The 20,078-nt window shown below is 32.1% G+C and overlaps 1 protein-coding gene across 9 annotated transcripts in view; it reads left to right on the forward strand.

The window, feature by feature from the left end:
• Positions 1–20,078, forward strand: part of ckn (caskin) — a 275,539-nt gene that overhangs the window by 195,662 nt on the left and 59,799 nt on the right. Inside the window, exon 1 of one of the 9 annotated variants that reach the window (XM_008192906.3) lies at positions 18,593–18,723. The exons of 6 other annotated variants lie outside the window; for them this stretch is intronic. The gene's annotated coding sequence lies outside the window, so the exon portion shown is untranslated. Of the gene's footprint in view, positions 1–18,592; positions 18,724–18,871; positions 18,888–20,078 lie in introns of those variants that run through there. 2 more of the 9 variants (XM_008192905.3, XM_064354835.1) reach the window with 2 other exon arrangements.

Raw genomic sequence — 20,078 nt, forward strand, 5'->3', positions numbered from 1 at the left:
CACAACCACACTAATTAAATTAATTAGACACGTCGGGGCATTTGAACTTCCGCCAAAACAATACTGACCTAAATATTTCCTAATTGTAATATAATAATACAGTGTGTTCAAAAATGGTGCTTCATCAACTCATCTGTGAATTTGAACGTAATATACCGCTTAGTTTAAATTGTAAATGCCGTGACAGATCCGTCAAAATAATGTAAAAAAGCATAGAATTTAAAATAAGACAATACACAACAACAAAAAACACGGAAATATAAAACACAAATTTTGACAAACCCTACATTTGAAACAACTTTGCCTAAAAATGCAAAAAATTAGCAAAAAGTTAATTCAGTGATTTGACAGAGATGACAGTGCTGAAGCAGCAATAATTATTTGAACAAAACGGCACATTGAATTTAAATTCCATAGTCGACTTGATGAACAATCATTTTTGAACACATTGTTTTATAATATATAATACAGGTTTCCGTCTAAACTCTACATTAGAGGTATTGGGAGTTCTAGTAATAAAAGTCATCTGAAAATTTGTATGCAACCGTAATCTCTTAGGTTCCGCACAATGAAAATGTTTTCAACATGGCGGCATTTCCGGTTAGACTGGATGTCACTATCAATTTCCTTATTTTAAATGGAAAGCTATATTTTTAATGCGTGTTTAAATTACTAGAATTATTTTAAGGTAGTTTTCATAAGCATCCCCTAAACCTAAATTTAGCCGTTTGCGAAATATTTTGGGTTTTTAATTTTTTGTTTGTTTGCACCTTCCAGTTCAATAATCAATAACTCTGCCATTTTTTAAAATTTGGAAATATTTTTTAGCTCATTTGAAAGAGGAAGCCTAGATTTTTCTTTTGGTGTTTTCAAATTCTAAAAAAAAAGTAACAAGGCCCAAATTTCAAAAGTTAAGTTTGTAGAACTTTAAGCAACTATAATCCATGCAAAAATAACTATGGTTAGTAAGAAATTTTCTACAATGTCAAAAAAAACAACATAACTTGATAATTATTACAGATAGGTTATAGGGAATGTTAATAGATCGGTGCAGAAATTTTTTTTTTATCTGGGAAATTAAAAGTTGGGACATGCCAATTGAAAAAATTGAGTTCTGGGTACTTGGAGTTGCCAAAATTAATCTAAAATTTTTGGCTTTTATTAACTTCTTTTCCAATTTTAAACACACTATAGAACAGATATGGCTTTCTCTTTTGATTCTCCAAATATGATTTCGAAATATTTGAAACTAAGTGTTATCGATTTTTTTAGGTGATAGGTGCAAGTTCAAAAATTTTCAAAAAATCTTAAATATCACGAAAACGCTTAAAAATAGGTATTGGGAAAGCTGATAAAAACTTTCTTAAAATAACCCAACTAATCGAAAAATCCAGTGAAAAACATATCTTTCCATTTAAAATAAAAAAGTTGTTAGTGACTTTCTGTATAACCGGAAGTTAATAATGAAAATATTTTCATTGAGCAGAACTTAACGGATTATTGCTGAACAACAACTTTTAAATGAATATCTTTTATAATATATAATAATAATAAATACAAAGTGTTCAAAAATGGTTGTTCATCAAGTCACCTATGAGATTTGAACGTAATGTGCCGCTTAATTAAAATTGTGAATGGTCAAAGTGACAGATCCGTCAAAATGATGCAAAAAGAGTGCGAATCTAAAAACTATAAGAGTTCATAACAACAAAAATCACGGAAACATAAAATGCAAATACAGACAAACCCTACACATGAAACTTTGCCGAAAAATGCAAAAAAGTGATTAAAAAGCAAATTCAAAAATTTGACAGAAATGACAATATTCAGACTACAATAGTCATTTCAGCGAAGTGGCACATTGCATAGTCGACTTGATGAACAACCATTTTTGAACACATTGTATAAATATAATATAATTATTATATAATAATACTCCAATTCATTCGAATAATTAAACAGAAACAATTTTTTGTCCATTTTCTTTGTTTTTTGTTTTGAAAACGTGTTCTAATAAAATCCTCTCAGTTCTTTGTGTGCCATTGGTCAGCCGTCCCGTCCGTATTACTCTCGATCCTGCGATAAATCGCTGAATTTCCTCATTACCATAATGGTACAGGTTTAAATAACCTGTAATGAAATTGTACTTGTTGGTTGGCTCGAGCGAAAAAATGACAAACTCGATCATAAATATTTATTGATAATATTCAACAGATTAATCGGTTGACAGTTTTGATGGGGCGTAATTTATATCCGGTGTCGCATTAATATTAAAGTAATAATTACCCCGCTAGCCGGCTTATTACCCAGAGTGGGTTGTGTTTAACCGCACCCTTTCTTGCATTAAGTCCGCTTCATAGTCCATGGTCTTCGTAATGAACAGCCAAACTGTGGTGAATTTCTATTGATGGGAGGCTGCACTCACCCTAATTTGATTTACTCGGTTTTAACGAATTTATTTTAAAACCGCAACAAAGAAAAACATGGTTCAATCAGAAGTTATTGTGATTAATTATCACCGGAGGATCGTAGATAAACTGTGGAGGACACTAACTTTGTTCATAAATCAGGATTATTCGATTATTGTATGGCTTAATGAAAATCTACCGGTCTTACGGCAAATTTAATGCCACAGACAATTTTCTCTGCATAAATAAATAAATTTGCCTTTCAGTTACATTTTAATCTTGTCCCGGTTTAAATTTAGATTTCATAAAATTTGTCGTTACAGTAGTGCTTCAATTATTTATAAATAGGGACCTGATCTTAAGAAACTTTTCCAACCCGCAATTTTTCTTGAAACTCAACATAAATCTGTTAAAATGCAAATATTTGACACAATTTTTATTTTTTCTAAATTTCTAAATTGATTTGTTGTAGGTATGTCAAATATGTTTTAAATCTCCTAAAATTGTCTTGAACTTATTAATTTAATATAGGTTATTTTTTATAAGTATTTAATTTTTTTAATATACAGAGTGTTTCAAAAATATATATCATTATAATAATTTTTTTGTTGGTAACATTTTAAGTCTTCTTGTCTTCGTTTAGTCTTTTAGTCACTATTTTAAAACACCCTTCCCATAGCAACGTATTTTAAATTAAAATGTTCCATACTCGCATACGCTCGTTGCATAACGACAGCTCTCGAACCTTAAGCTTGTGTTTTTGCACTCGTTTTATTAATAACTATTTTTTAATGGCATGCTATTATTTTTTGTGCTAAATTGGATACGTTTTTAGCTTCTTACATGTCTCTAAAGTTCTTTTTCAAATCGGTTCAGAGATTACTGTTAAAAAGATTAATACAAAAAAATCATCTTATTAAACACAAAAAATAATAGGATGCTATTAAAAAAAGTATATTATTATGACGTCATACTTTTTTGGGACACTCTGTGTAATCAAATATTTTTTTCAGTTGGAAATATTCGTTGTATATTAAATTATTTTTTAAGGTTGCACTGTTTGTTTATTATGAAGATTCACGAGCTATTGTGAAAACACAGTCAAACTGTACGAAAAAATATAAAAATGTTCTGAAAATAATAATGTTAATAGAATGGAAAATTGGTAATGCAGAGGTGCTTGATTTTTGTCCAATGGATTTCCACACAGTGAGTTTATATTCTAGGTTGAGATGATTTACAACAATATTTAGATTCAACTATTAATTAAATTCTTAATAGTTTTTTATGTAATAAAAGGTTACAAAACTAGCATGTGGTTGCAGGTAGCTATAAATTCTTGGCATTTTGTCGCGCAAAGTTTGTTTCGACAACTGACAGGGTCAAGGAGCAACTTCTTGCCATTTGTGGTGTGAACACGAAGGCTGAGCTAACAAAAATTTCTACCTACCTGTCTTCGCACCTAAAAATGCGAAAAGTTTTCCTGTAGGTAATTTTCCAGGACGAGGGTGGAAAAATAATTCTGTAAAAAACAATCGGATTCAATTTGTCTCAGGCAGTTGAATTAGAAATTCAAATTTAGAATCCGAGTTCAAAGCGAGCCGATTTAGCTAAACTAATAAGATGTTGATAAAAATAGCTTCCGGTCGGCGTGTTTTACCTTCCGGTTCACGTCCGTTCGGAATGAAATATTCCGGCGAATATGAAATATTCATCAGAAGGCTAGTGCATGATTTAACGTCAACCAATCTCATAATGCTCGCTCCTTAGCAAGCCAAGCCTGTGGTGTGGCGGCTGCTATTAGAAGAACCCACCCCAGATATGCCCATCTGATCATTTCCAAGCTGCATAATCACGCGTTTTATATTCCGAACGCGTTGGCGAGGTGCAAAGATACCCAACTGTTTTACCTGAAAAAGTCCGGACATGCCGGATTACCGGATTTCTCCGGAATTGGACGGCTATTGAAATGTTGGCCGCTTTGACGGCCCAAATCGCGAATAAAATTGCGATACAAGGGTCAACGTGTCGCTACGGGCTCGAATCCCACTGAAAAAACTGCCCTATCACCCATTTTGTGTTAAAAAGTTGAATTGAGCTTTCTTTTATATTTACTTATGTAGACGATTTACTTACATGTATTCATTTTGTTGATTCAACTTTAAAATAACAGTGTAATTTTATATCTTAATTTTAAAGTTATTAGGACTTCTGAAAATAAGATTAGAATATTATTATACAAGTTTTATAAAACGTCCTATTGTGGCACAAAAGGTTTTGGAGCATGACGAAGGAGTACTCCAATAGAATGAGTGCCACAACTATGTCTTATTTAATTTAGTAAACAAAATTTTACATAATGTTAACAATGACAATTTGTTAAATAGTAATAATTGCAAATTAATTGATATTCCATTCATATGAAATACATGATTTCCTAAAATTAGTCGTCTATAACAAAAAAACATTAAGGGCTGGTTTATTAGAAAGCTTTGTTAAAATTTAATTCGTTGTTAAAAAGTTAACAACTCTAATAGACCAATCACGTTTGTTCAATTTGGTCACGTGATCAGTTAATCACGCATTTAATTGCGAATTAAATTAATGTCTCTTCTGTGAACCGGTCTTTAATCCAGATTTTAACTAGTTGTAAAACGTGTGATCACATTATTGTATTGGACAAACTAAACAAAAGTTAAAGAAAGGATAAAAAACAACCAAGGGATAGTAGAAAGTACAATGTGTGTTTAAATGATTCTCATCTAGTCGTCTGTAAATTTCTCATGTAATATCAGAAAATGCCGCTTTATATAACAAGTGATAGGCATTTAGACATCAAATATTACCATTCTCCATTTATTAAGTCTCGAATTCGGAAATAAACTTCGATAATAAAAGAGTTTCTTACACAGTGTAACAATTTAGTTGCGTTTTAACGAAATTTTGTAAAGAAATTAATTGAATTTTACAACTGACTGATTTGACATTTATTGACAGGGGATTCAATTGAGTAGAGCGGCCCCTTTTTTTTACATATAAACCAATTTCAAAGTTAACTAGATGAGAATCATTTAAAATCACATTGTATAACTTGCACTGTAAAACTAATCCAACAGCCTTAGTTAATAATGTTAAAGAAGCAAATCACGAATTCGACTTTGATGGTGTTGAAATTCTTAATGAAGAAACACATTACAAAAAAGACTTACTTTCGGAATGATTTATTTTCAAAAAAATAACTAACTAAATATTGCTGTTAATTTCAAATCAGATACGAATAGTTTTAGTAAAGTTTACAAATTCCCTATTATGAAAAAGTAATAGCATTAGAAAATTATGGTCAGGTCAGGTCAAGTCAGGTCAGGCCATGTTTTGTCTCGATTTTTTAAATAGTATTGCGACTAGGCTATTGATAAGTTTTTTAACATTAATTACATTTAATAATTGTAACGTCAGTGTTTTGGTTATTTAGTAATTAAATATATAAGTAAAGTATAAATTTGTATTATTTCAGGCACTATTCTGAAATATATTGTTAAAAATATAGTGGTTTAAATTCTTGTATTTTTATTATAAAACTAAATAAAATATTTACAGAAATTTGGATTAATGTTTTTTCAATTTTTTATTCGTTTATTTTGCATGAAGTTAATACGTTAATCTCTACTTATTTTTTTTTGAACTAATTTGTTGTCAATACTTTGTGGTGTTGTGCATGTGTTGTTGTCATTAAATTATTGTAAGTCTCAATTTTATTCATCTAATAAATTAATTAAAATATTATTCAGATTCAAAATTCATTCAGAATCTTCACTTCCAAGAATTTGTAATTGTAAAAAGCTTAGTAATTAAATGCGGTTAAGTATATTGTATTTTAGTATGTATGTATTTTTAGCCTGATGATGTTTGTTGTATAAACGAAACGTTGCAACTCATCTTTTTATTCCTATCGTTCTTTTTTATTACAAAAAAACTGAAGTTAGGGTTTTTTAGTAATTGCCCTGAATTCTGGGTTGGTTGGTTGCTCATTTAAATTATCAGCAAGGAAAATTCCTGCTGTCACCTCTGAGAAGTTGTTTGAAAAGTTTATGATAAATTTTATGTTCACTCCTTTTCAAAGAGCTTGAAAAGAGTTCATAAAGAAAAATGTGAGAGTTCCTCACAACATATTTATCTCGGACACTTTGCCATAAAACACCCATAACGGAAATTCGGAATGTATAACATCTTCCAATTCGCATGATCTATCGGGAATCCCACCGAAAAATCTCATTTCCGTAAAAATATCGCCATCGTTTCAATTTCTTGCGGTCTATGAGTCATTGTGAATTCAAACGATCCTCTAGCAGTGCTTTTAGATGTTGTGCTAGGTCCATTCGTCTTGACTTTTTCAACATCCTACTCCAGTCTAGACCCATTTAATACGTCGCGGGAGTTTAAACATTTATCATAAATTCTACGGCTCGAAAATGATTCAAAACTCCAAGATAAATGTTTGGTAATGTGATTGCTCCGACTTTCCCAAAAGCCAACAAAGTTCGAGTTGTTTGGAACTTGGGCGCCGATAATTAGATGAACGCGGCGAAAAACACGACGTTTGATTTTAATGGTTACATCAAATCTTTCAACGTTTTATTAACTGGAGACGTTTCTTTGTCTCAAGCTGTTACGGTTACGAAATTTGGGCCGACTTGGAGCCTCCCACAGCCCATCGTTTTAATAACAACGACATAATCTAGTTTAGCTAACTTCTTCATTAAAAATAATTGTCTCAGCACCTACGCACCGGTCGCTTTGAAAGAAATAGGGGCGTCATTAGCGTCGCTTTATTTTCACAAAACATTGAAATTACGCTGGAATTCTCGTAGTCATTTTCTCAACATATTGATTAAAGCTAATTAACCTTTTAATTAAACGGTCAACAGATGCGCGTGTGTCATTTGGAGCTTCTAGCTCTTGCCAGCAGGAACTATCGATTTCAGGTGTGGGTTATCGCGGAATAAATTCTCTCCGGTTCTTGACGAGTGGTTTAATAAAGCGATGCACATAAAAACGACGAAGTTGTAATGTTGCGGATAAAATGCATTAATTAGCAATGAATTGCTGTCATCTGTGTCACTGCGGATTAATAGTATCCACGGTCGGCTGGAAATGTGGGAGGAGATGAAATCTACACTTTTACGAAATTTTCTTGCTTTTCCAAATAAAGTTGTCGGAGAAATAAGAATGACACTGAATTGTTGACGCTGCTAGTGTTGCTTTATCTACTCGGTTTGATTTAGATAAATTCCGAGGGCAACGGCCTTCCATACAATAGTTTGAGCGAATAAACTTTTTTAATTGCATATGCTTAACATATTTTGGTGTTGGATGAGAGCGTTGCGGTTTTTTGTCGCTAAAAAAAATATTATAAATAGAGCAATTTCTTGCTTTTGCAAATTAATTGAGTCAATTATCGTCAATAAGACGAGTTTTTTAGTTGTAAAAGGCAATTTTCAGAGACGGTAATTTTTAACAATTATCCTGAAAGCTCCGTCAATCTAATTTTAAGATTCAAATTAGTTAATTGGCTGCGAGTTCACCGTTCAGGTTTATGAAGAACTAAAAGGATCAGTTAATTTTTTAACATTTTGGGGTTAGCTCCAATTAGCGAAAGTCAGAGTGAAGTTCTCCTTTAATTAAAATCAAGGCACAATTTCAATTTGGCTTGAAAAAAATCTGTTTTTACTTAAAGACAGATTATAATTAAGCGGAATTGAATCTCAGTCTCGTCTCGTATAATATTCTAAGCACGTTATTTCAGGAACTTCGTAATTTAAATTAATATCTTCAGGCTCTTGGTTATGACATCATTAGCACGTATTATGGTCCAGGAATGAATTATGCGTTCTTCTACATAAAAATTCTACCTAATTTTCTAAATCTGTCTCGAGAATAATAATTAGAACTCGGAAAATATGCATTTAGAAAGCCTAAAAATGTGCTTGCAAATATGCACCAAAAACATCCTGTTATAAAATAGCGAAAGGGCAGGTCAGTCTTTCTTATTTTATAATTTTTAATTATAAAAACCATAAAAAATACTAAGAACAAAATTCCAATAAGTTACTTGCAACATTATATCAAATTTTTTACTGCTACTTACTATTTTTTTCAATATAATGTATTACTGTTACTTTAATTTTTATTTAGTAATAATTGTACAATGTGTTTTTAAATGATTCTCATCTAGTTAACTTTGAAATTAATTTACATGTAAAAAAATGTGCCGCTCTGCTTAATTGAGTTCTCTGTCAATAAATGTTAATACTGTCAGTTGTAAAATTCATAAATTGTCAATTAATCAATTTAAAAATTTTTATTAAAGTGCAACTAAATTGTTTCACTGTGCAAAAAAACACTTTTATTGTTGAAGTTTATTTCCGAATTGGAGACTTAATAATGGAGAATGGTAATATTCTCCATGGTTAAGCGGCATTTCTGATTTTACATTAGAAATTCACAGACGACTAGATGAGAATCATTTAAAAACACATTGTATTAGCGTTATAATTGTACAGACTGTTTATAAATGAGTGTAGGATCTCAGGTGGTTTTGGAATTTGGATTTGCCGCCTTTAATTAATTTATTTCTATAAATTTCTGAAAAGTACCAATTTTTATTATTACGCTGGCAACCAGCAAAACCATTTTTTTCATATATTAATATAGTTTGTTTTTTCTTGAAAGAAACGGCAAACTTTAATGCCTACTACAATCCTACATTTATTTATATACACTTTGTAGGTATATCATAACATTTCTTTCTACGTTCTCTAGAATAAAACTTTGTGGTCTAACATTTAAAATTTGTAGAAAAAAGGCCTCATTGAAGCAAATTGAAATTTATTTACGAAATGAGGTTTATTATTTTTACCGCTGAAATTCATTGATTTAGGTCAGAAATGCAAATTGTTACTAAGTAATTAATTGCACATTTTCGAAAAGAAAAAAATGTATGTAAGAAAATACAGGGTGTATTAGAAAACAACCTAATTTTAGAACGTAATTTTGCTGAATTCTTAGTTATTATTTTTACTATTTTCCTCCTTCTTCTTGTGCAAACAAACGGGTCAGTATTTAATAATTATAGTTTGTATTATTTTTATATTTATAGCAATAATTTTTATAGTTACTTTAAATCGTTCTTTTCTCTCATTATGAAAATAGTTATGCACTTATGTATTGCAGCAACGTTTTCTTTGTACACCATAAAGTTTTACAATATATAATGGTGATAACTGATGGGCAACCCTCACAATAGGATGTTTTGACAAGGGTAACTCGAAAATATTTCCGATACTGATCTGTTCGTCTGAAAGACAACAATAAATAATAATAATGGTCTTTATTTCGTAAGTATATGTACAGGCGAAGTCTAGCCATCTATGCTATTCTACTTAACCTAGTACATATAAAATTAATCAAACTTCGCACACGAGAAAAAAAACAATAACAGTGAAGAGCGAAAGAGAGAATACATTATCGAAAATAACAAAGGTACTTTAGCACTAATAATTTTGTTGTACAACGGAATAGAAATTTTTTACAAAAGCACGAAATTTGCTCACCGAAAACGATTTATTTTATTTTGCATAAAGTTAATACGCTAATCACTACTTAATTTTTTTTGAACTAATTTGTTGTCAATACTTTGTGGTGTTGTGCATGTGTTGTTGTCATTAAATTATTGTAAGTCTCAATTTTGTTACTCTTTTAAATTAAAAAATATTCAGATTCAAAATTCATTCAGAATCTTTACTTCTAAGAATTTGTACTTGTAAAAGTAATTAAATGTGGTTAGGTATATTGTATTTTCATATGTATGTTTTTTAGCCTGATGATGTTTGTTGTATGAACGAAACGTTGCAACTCGTCTTTTTATTTAAGATATTTTAAGGAAGTTGGTCCTATCGTTCTTTTTTATTACAAAAAACTGAAATTAGGAGTTTTTAGTAATTGCCCTGAATTCTGGGATGGTTGGTTTTTTACAAAAGCACGAAATTTGCTTACCGAAAACGATTTAACCTCTTTTAGCAGATTATTATAAAGAGTAACCGCATTATATGTAAAACATCTCCGCGACATGGCTGTATGGAATCTTGGAAAATCACACAATAAGTTTTCCTGAGTGATTACTGATTAGTCTCGGTTTGGGATCATCATAGTAAAAATTTAATGATGTACAAATAAAACGTTGCTGCAATTTAAAATTTGTAAATTTGCGAAACCTTTTTTGAAAAATTATAAATTGAAAATATGTTTTATTAAATTTGTTGGGCTTTATTACCTTTTAAAATTAACACACGTATTTCTGATACACCCTGTATTTTTGCGCTGATAACTGCGCAAAAAATATGGTTGTCATGAATTTGTGAACAGAATGTATTTATCGAACTTTAAAAAAAAACAGAAAATTCAACAACTCGCTCTATTTATAGAATTTTGTTTTTCGATAAACGTTAATTGTTCCAATACTGTAGACGAGAAATGTTTGCTTGTAATATGTTAGTTACAAGCCTCAAACAATCCACTGTCACTCAAATCCTCGTATAAAATTGCCCCAATCGAAGGCTTGTAAGCCACATACCACCCGACAGATACAAATCTGACGTATGTGGGATTTAATTGCCCACAGCCATTGAAGTAGTTTCGGTATGTACCAAATGAGGAGCTCGTTAGTCTTGTCGACACCGACCATCATGAACCGAGCGGCATTAGACAAAACAATTTGGTTTAGAACCATGTTACCATCGACCCAAGGCTTAGATCAGCCGTCAATTCGACGAGGGATTTGTGTAAAGGCTGAAAAATTAGTTGCCTCCGCTTCCTCTGGGACGCTTTTAATTAATACGAGCGCGTCACTCTAAATAATTTAATTGTTGATCTAAATTTAACAAATTTTGATGCCTCGAGGGATATCGGCAGCAAATTCATGTAACAACTTGTAGTCACGCTAAACTAATGCCCATGAACGGATTACATCTGATTACAAGCAAGCAGAACATGATAATTCCCATTTGATGCAAAAGCTAACATTCGTCACGATCAATTAAAGGCTTTGTGCAGCGGCCGGATTAAGCCAAATTCTTGCGCTTCTGTAAGAGAAAAACGCCGCGTTTTTGCCCAATTTAAATTTCTACGATCGCTGAGCCTTTGAGCCACTTATGGATCATGCAAAATGTAAGGAATTTTGTCCCTCGCAGACCTCGAAAGGTGTTACATTATTTATATGTGCCAGGTTTCGGATTCTTCTGCTCGCTAATCACCGCAGGATGGTTTTGGTGGACACAATAACACAGGCAGACTGATTTTTTAGGGCCTACATTAGAAACATTTTAACTTATAATATAGCTAGAGCTTTAAGATTTCGTATAGAATCTAAATCGACCATTTTGAGTTCATCTGAATTATTTTTAAAATGGCAGAATTTCCGGAACTACGATAAATTGACGCCAACTTTACAGTTTAAATAGTAACTATTTATTTTTATTGCATTTTTGAATTCGCCTTTGAAAAATATTGCAGCTCGTGAACCCTTTACAATAAGTGAATAATTTTTTTGCATTTGATAGCTAAAGGTTCGAGGGGTCTTCTTAAATCTTCAGGATTGTCAACTGTCAAATTGCAAGGCTTCTATGATTTTTGGAAATGTTGATTAAAATATGATTGTAAAACGGTTTTTTCAAATGGAATAACCCTATTTTTTAATAAGAATCAATAGAACAACAGTAACAATACAGACTTTTATTAACATCTTCTATATCTATCTCTTACAATAAACGCTAAAAACATAATTTTAACTCATCATTTTTATTTTTAAACAAGTAAACTTTGAAAAATACGATAAAATTGTACTATTCGGAAGTAAAATTACCGTTGGGGGCGCCACTGGGCTGGGTCGAGAACAGTAACCATAAATGGCGGGAAAATTTTTATTCGGATATTTTGAGCGTTGTACGAATTTTGAGGCTTCACAATTATTACATTGCCTATGCAGAATGACTATTGTATCTTTGATGCAAGAAACTTATGTTGACAAATGAGAGGAAAACACGAATAACGAATGACTGTTTGGTTCACTTTCTTTATTGGAAAATTATTACAAAGACATTGAAAAGCCTACCTTTTGGCATAATTTACGTTTAAATTTATAAGGAGTTGTTAATCTTTATTGTAGTTTTGTAGATTTACCGAAACATTTCATGAATTTTTCAGTGGAAAAATTTTAACCTAAAATTCACACACTTCACTAATTTATTGGTTTCTTGAGCCCAATATGTGTTTGTTGTGATCCATTACTTATGGTCTTTAATTAGACAACTGTTTGATTAACACTTTGTAATCAAAATTTAAATCTTTTTAACTTTTTATCCACTTTCAAGTTCCAACAATAAACACTTTATACCATGAAAAACCACAGAATCAAAGTCAAAGCTAATATTTACCACCACGTTCTTTTAAAGTGATTCTTCCTAATCTAAGTAATAACACTATACACGCAAAATTGTTGAACAATTCATTAAATGTCAGTTAAATGTGGAATTACGAAAATTTCTTTACTGTTTTCGACATAGTTCAAAAGTCATCACCAGAGGGCGTCTAGTTAATTTTATTTCTGAATTCTAAAATTCTAAAATAAATTTAAAAAAATCATACTAGCCATGAATTTTGCCAAGGGACAATTTCGAAAACTCTTGAAAACTCTTCAAACTCTCGATTATCGAATGCAAAGAAAATTTTTCACTATCACAAAGGATTCAAGGGCTGTGGTATTTTAGATAAAACCTTGCAAATGAAAATTTTAACCAAAAAATTGACATATGTCGAAAACTATGACATATAAGTACCAACAACTTGGGTAAATGTTATTCAGCCTGAAAAGGTGAATTCAAATATGCAATAAAAAAACACACAAAGAAAAAAGCGCACAAGGGAAAAAACGCACAAAGAAAAAAGCTCACATGGAAAAAACCGCACGTGTGTACCGGGTAAAAGTACATACTATAATGTATAAAAAGTCTAAAATAGCAAAGATACAGAAGTCACAAAACGCTACATAAAAAATACACATTTAATTACTTATTTAATTTTTGGAGATCAATAAATGATAGTTGTGAAACTAATCATTGTTTCATTTATAATTATCATAATAATTATAATTATAAAAACTTTACAATTTTTTAAAGGGGTGAGCAAACTTGAGAATACTATAAAATTTTTCAAAATTTATAATCGAATTCGTATTGGACTATTTATTGTTGAATGCGTTTTACAGGCGTAGACCTCGTAAAATTATGTGAAACAACCTGTATAGTATGCCGGGTTGGTGTTGCCAACAGACTCAGTTTTTCTGGATCAATCTGTAATTGATAAAAAATAAGTTTAATTCCATAAACAGATGGGTGATTATTAATTATGGTACAAGTACGTTATAAATAAAGAAAATAAATCACGAGAAAAAATTAAAGCTGCTTAGAACCTTGAATTTTTATTATCAAGCATTTTAAAATAAGATGTTTTAGTTTAACTGAACCGTTAATTCGGCGATAGCATTTTTAATGTGTGTACTTTTCCGTGTGATTTTTTTTGTGCGCTTTTTTCCATGTGTGCTTTATTTCTTATGCGCTTTTTTGTGTGCTTTATTCCTTGTGTGCTTTTTTTCTTGTGCGCTTTTTTCCTTGTGCGCTTTTTTCTTGTGCGCTTATTTCCGGTGCGCTTATTTGCTGGGCGCATATTTCCGGTCACCCAATAGAATGTGTGGTTACTATTTAAAATTTCTAACTTGACATCAAGTTTTTGTAGTTCCGGAAGCTCAGCCATTTTGAAAATAATTTAGTTGAACTCAGAATGGAAAAAAAAGTTAGAGGTGGCTGTGCATTTTTGACAACAGGTAAACAAAAGCCATATGCACCAAATAGTAGGCAAGGAAAAATAAAAATCTATCTGTTTCACCAAAATCGCCTAAATCAAAGTTATGAATTTTATTCCAGTTAAAAATTCCACCCTGTATGCGGCGTGGTAATAAAGCAATAATTTATCTTCACGGGAAACAATGCCCTCATGAAAAATCACGTTAGAAAGCATTAGGCATGTACAAATTCAATAACAGAAATATACATATTAATAGCCGGCGTGCGTCGACCCCGCTTTTACATTTTCAAGAACAAAAATAGGCAGAGTCATTAGTGTAAATTACATCACAGGTAATTTACTAAACTCTCCCTCTAATTCGTGATGTGTTCTTGTTTACATTTTTTGATAACGTCGTTTGTACGCCCTATGTGGTAACATCGCGTGTTCGCCTTTCCAGCGGTACCACATCGCACGTGGCGGCTTTATGGGATTGTTGGGCTAGACAGGGGCGTCGCAGGGGTGCATAATAAGAGCTGCTTTACTCGAAATTCGGAGACGTTGCAAAACGACAGCTGACGTCGTAATCGCACATGACTCGGCCTTGTCGCCGGATTTGGGGCATTATGATATATGGATACTTGTGTGTACTTGAGTTATAAAATTTTGCATAGGGAGTACAGTCTACTGGGCTTCCGGTGAGATCCAGAATGTTAGGTATTTCAGGGGTAAAGGTCATCGTTCTGGATAGGCATGGCCCTGAGACGATTAATTTAATTTATGGCAAACATTTGAGAAATTATGAATAGAAACATAACTTATAGAAGGAAATCGTATTAATGAAGAATATTCCATTTTAGGGTTTACAAGCTAGCAGTAAAGCGTTTTAAGTTAAGCTTCTTATTTAAGCAGTTATTACCGTTTCGAATAACAGAACCGATAATTTTTAATTCGAAGGCCGTAAATTGTTTACATGTTTATTAATGATGGTTTTAGTCTTAGAGGTTGCGCTTAATTAAGCAATGCTTAATATTGAGCCAGGGACTACAGGGATCAAATGTATGATGACCTTATTTTAGCATTTATTTTTTGTGGTATTTTATTACTTTAAAAACAACAAATGGTTTAAATAATTAAATCAAAAATGTTGTAAATTTACCAGTTACTATTTATTATACGAGATGATACAGACATTGTTTATTTACGAGTGAAGGGGTTAGATAAACAATCTTTAACATTTTTTTCTGAAGGAATATAACTTCAAAAAAGAAAAAGTTATTGTTAACACTTCAAATTAATGTTAATAAAGTACTATATTATCTACTCAAAAAAGTTGACAAAGAAATAGTTTAACATCTGCTATCGAAAAAAGTTATTTTAGTATGAATTTTATTCTGAAGAGTATTCAAATGAACATTGCTTGCTGTTGCCTATTTTGTAAAATTTACATTTGCAAATCTACATATCACAATGTATATTTTTGCACATGCAATGAATGTAATTGTACACATTGTATTTATTATGCAGATATTTAAGGTCAGAAGAAGTCATAACAATTCAGCTTGCTTTATGAGAATATTTATATTTTTTTTATATTAGAATATAGAAAGTTTGAGGCGCAACGAAATTTCAAAAACTCACAATTCTTTGGCCTTGTTCAATAAAAAGCAGATATTTTTTTTGTAATTAGTGGTGGATACAGCTAAATATTTTTTTGTCGGCTTCATCAGAAAATATCATTTTCCAACCCTCCTCTCCAAATATCACAAGAAAGTACGTTATTTTCTCCAGAGGTAGCAAAATGAAGGAGGAAATAACGTACTTTCCTCCTTTAGTTTCCTCCCTTATGGAATATTTGGAAGGTGGATATAGCAATTTGTAACCGAGGAAGGAAAGGATTCTCTTCCGAAGATGAATAAATACCTGACGCGAAGGGCAGTAATCTTCCAAGGGAAAGAAGAGACTTTGCTTCAGTGATGTACATATAATTTTGTCACCGTCTTTATCAGAAAATTTAGTTTTTTCCTTCCAAATATTCTATGACAAAATGACATTTTCCCTCGAAGGAGAAAAATAAGGGAGGAAAGTACGTTCTTTCCTTTCGAGAACAGGAAAATATTTTCTTCCCTAAGATGGAAATGACGGATAGGATATTTGAAGGATGGAAAAATGATATTTACTGATGGGGTTGTAAAAAACGATATTTTCTGATAAAAGGTGTCGGAAGATTATGAGCACATATAACACTGGAGGAAAGCCTTTTATCTCCCTTGGATGATTGATTAGTTTATCTTCGGGAGAGAATAGGTGTCTTTTCTTCTTTGGTAAGTACACAAATAACTATTAAAAACGGTTTTTCGTTGACCGTTTATTAATTTCAATATTAATGAATTTTTTTTTTTTGGTAATATTTTAAGCCTTTCGAGTTCTAGATTGTAAACACTATTTGAGAACACGTTTCCGATAGCAAACTTGTTTTCACTATTTTCCCATGTATTTTAAATTAAAATATTCCAACAAAAAAAATTGAGTAACACTTATGCGAAAACGCTTAATAAAGTTCTCTGGTGTCTAGGTATAGAACTCGCATACGCTCGTTGCATAACGACATTCCTCTAACTTCAAGCTTGTGCTTTCGCACTCGTATTATTAATAACTATCAAAAAAGAATGTATCAATAGACGTCATTAATACTATTTTTTAGTAAGTAACTGTTTTTGGGATTTTGACGGTTTGATGGTATTTTGATATAAAAAACAGTTGTACTCATACAAATAAAAATTGGTAAAAATTGTAAAAATTGGTAGCAAACGTGATTTTCACGTGAAAGTGAAAATCCATGGAGTTAACGTTCTTCTCTTCTGATAGTCTTTATGGAAAAGTGAATGGAAAGTGTTGAAAAATTTAAAAATGATCGACCACGAGGACAATCAAAGGATGAAGGTATTTTATAAGGTCTCATCATTAATTTCTAATTTTGTTTATTTTATTTTCTTTTGTTAACAAACTAGTTTATTAATTAATAAATAGGTTGAGCACAGTTTTGAAAACAATTAATATTATGTGGTTCTAGAAATTATTTGTAATTTTTAATAGGTCATTGACTGATGTTTCTTTACTTTGTTTTGACTGTTTACAAAATGTTGTTTGAGGTGCTTTACTTATTGGCAAAACGTAAATACGGAGCATTTTTAACATAGCTTGCACAGTAAAAAATAAAAAAAAATCGAAAAAACCACTGTACTTTTCTGTTTTTTTATATTGAATTCCGTTCACTTGTGTAATAAACTAATAATACATATTTCACAAAATCACATCAAGTTGAAACATTTTGTATTACGTCTTTACCGCGAATTTAGGATTACAAAATAGATTTTTAATAATAATAATAATTTTCAAAATTATCTTTGTCTGTGGTAGTAGGGCATGGTTCCATGCCAATTCAACAGGGTTATACCAAGAATGATACGGGGGCAGGTCCTTGTTGGTTGCTTAGTTCTTTTAAATTCTTTCATCTTGACAATACATCAAATGTTCTTAACAATTTTAAGAGCATAGAAACATGACTTTCACATAAGTAAACAAATTAAAAAAATATATTGTCCTAGTAAGTTTTACAAAAGCAAATTGGCGTTGCATCGTCAATTAAGGATTATAGGCCAGAAATACTTTCTGTTCCGAAATATCGACTGATGGCGACGTATACTTTGAAATGATTTTTTTAAAGGAATTTGTCAAATTTAAATTCAAGTTTGCACCCTCTCTAGGCCAGAAACCAACCTAGCTTGTGCTTGATGTTACTTTTAGAGTCAAACTGCCAAAAGCATTTTTTCGGCCTAGCCCCCAACTGTTTGCCTATTCTAAGATGTGGTTAGCTCCACCACCATCAAAGGGCTTCTTTTGTGGTCAGCTCTCCCGCTGTCGTTCCCAAAACAGTGAAACTCGCAACAATGTGCACCGATTTGAGTGAAAGTGTGGTTGCTTGCCAAAATGCATTATTCAGTCAACTTTCCTCATCGTCGGCGCCCTTCGGCAAAAAGCCTCAGTTTTAATTGCCGGGGCATTTAGCACTGTCACGAGCACTCCGAAAAACCAGTCCCGGATCATCTGCGGCCGACACTTCCCCGGATTGATGTTCGGGCACCAGGACCGTGCTGGAGATTTTACGGCAGCGCCTGTTGGGGACCGCTGGGAGGGCGCGCCCGACCAGGATGACCCATTGTCCCATACAAAGGCCGTGATGACCAATCAAGATGCACCGGCGGTCGCCAACTCCGAGAAGCTCATCGCTGGCTTAGTGCAGTGCGGTGCTGTGTCGCGGTGGGTTAGTGTGCTGGTGCTGAAAATTTTCAGCGGTTATCGATTGCCTGAAAAATGCCGGCGAATTCGCTTTCGCGAGATAATTCCGCTTGAAGCTTTACACGTAATAATTATTTATTTTCTCGATATTATCGCCTAATGCCGGTAATTTGTTTTAATGTCCCTAATAAATCAAGTGTAATTAATAATCGAACTGTGGAATTTTGCGCGGTAGGCGACATTTTTGCGCCGAGACGAGGAAATTGTATTATACAATCACATTAAGGGGTACTTTTTCTTGAATTAATTAGTGTCAGCTCTGACAGGCCTCTCTCTAATGGACGCAGCTTAAGACCGCTTTTTCCACTCGACGACGCCTCGTATTTTATTTGGTTTTCATAATGCACTCTGGTCAATATTTGAACACATTTTATTTTCAACGCTCGGGACCAACTTTACGGATTAAATACACAACATACCTAATAATGTAAATAAGTACACTCTGATAACGATGATCTCGTTTCTTAGAATTCTATATAAACTACAACTGGTTTTCTTATCACCACAAAACGAAAAGAAAATCGATTGTTATTATTTACTCGCTCCATGTGATTAACTTTATTGCCTTATCCTGCCCTATCAGATTTATCGACAATATTTAAATTATTAAAAGCTTCCTGCTGCTTAATGTAAGATTTTATCACTGATATTGTGCTACCTTAACACTTTTAATACATCGACCGTAAAAGCGTTGATGTGCTCTTAGCTTGACTCAACGTGAGACGTTTTAATGAAGACATTACATAACCAGAATAAGCTCCTCAAAATTAACTTTATTTCGTGCGCATAAAAATTATACCTAATTGTTTACAATTGGCCTTAATTATAAATAGCAATAAAATGATCCTAAACTCTTTTGGAAACAATTTAGTCAAACTCACTGCTACTAAAACTAATGACTGTGAAGAACGTACTGTAATAAGTACGTATTATTATACGAGTATTATAAATTTGTACCATGAATGGTTTTGGAGCACGACGAAGGAGTGCTCCAATAGAATGAGTGCCACAGTTAAGTCTTATAAAACGAGTGTAATATACTATTGTTTCTGCTTTCTATTTCTATTTTTGTTGTTTATTTTTGTTTACTTTAACTTATCAGAATTTGTTCAAACTATTTCCTCTTAATTTTGTTAATTATTCGGGCTTTATCAATAAACGACTTAGTGCTGTTGACAGATCACACACTAGATTACATTGATGACTGATGACACCCAGCCCAGCACTGCCAATACTCCTAAAAATTTAAAGTTCTCTTTGCGAAACTACAATGTGTTTTTAAATGATTGTCACTAGTTAACTTTGAAATTGGTTTACATGCAAAAAAATTGTGCCGCTCTGCTCAATTGAATTCTCTGTCAATAAATGTAAAAACTGTCGTTTGTGAAATTTACAAATTGTCAATTAATTAATTTAAAA

This window comes from Tribolium castaneum, chromosome 1 (assembly GCF_031307605.1).
Source record: "Tribolium castaneum strain GA2 chromosome 1, icTriCast1.1, whole genome shotgun sequence".
Classification (NCBI taxonomy): Eukaryota; Metazoa; Arthropoda; class Insecta; order Coleoptera; family Tenebrionidae; genus Tribolium; species Tribolium castaneum.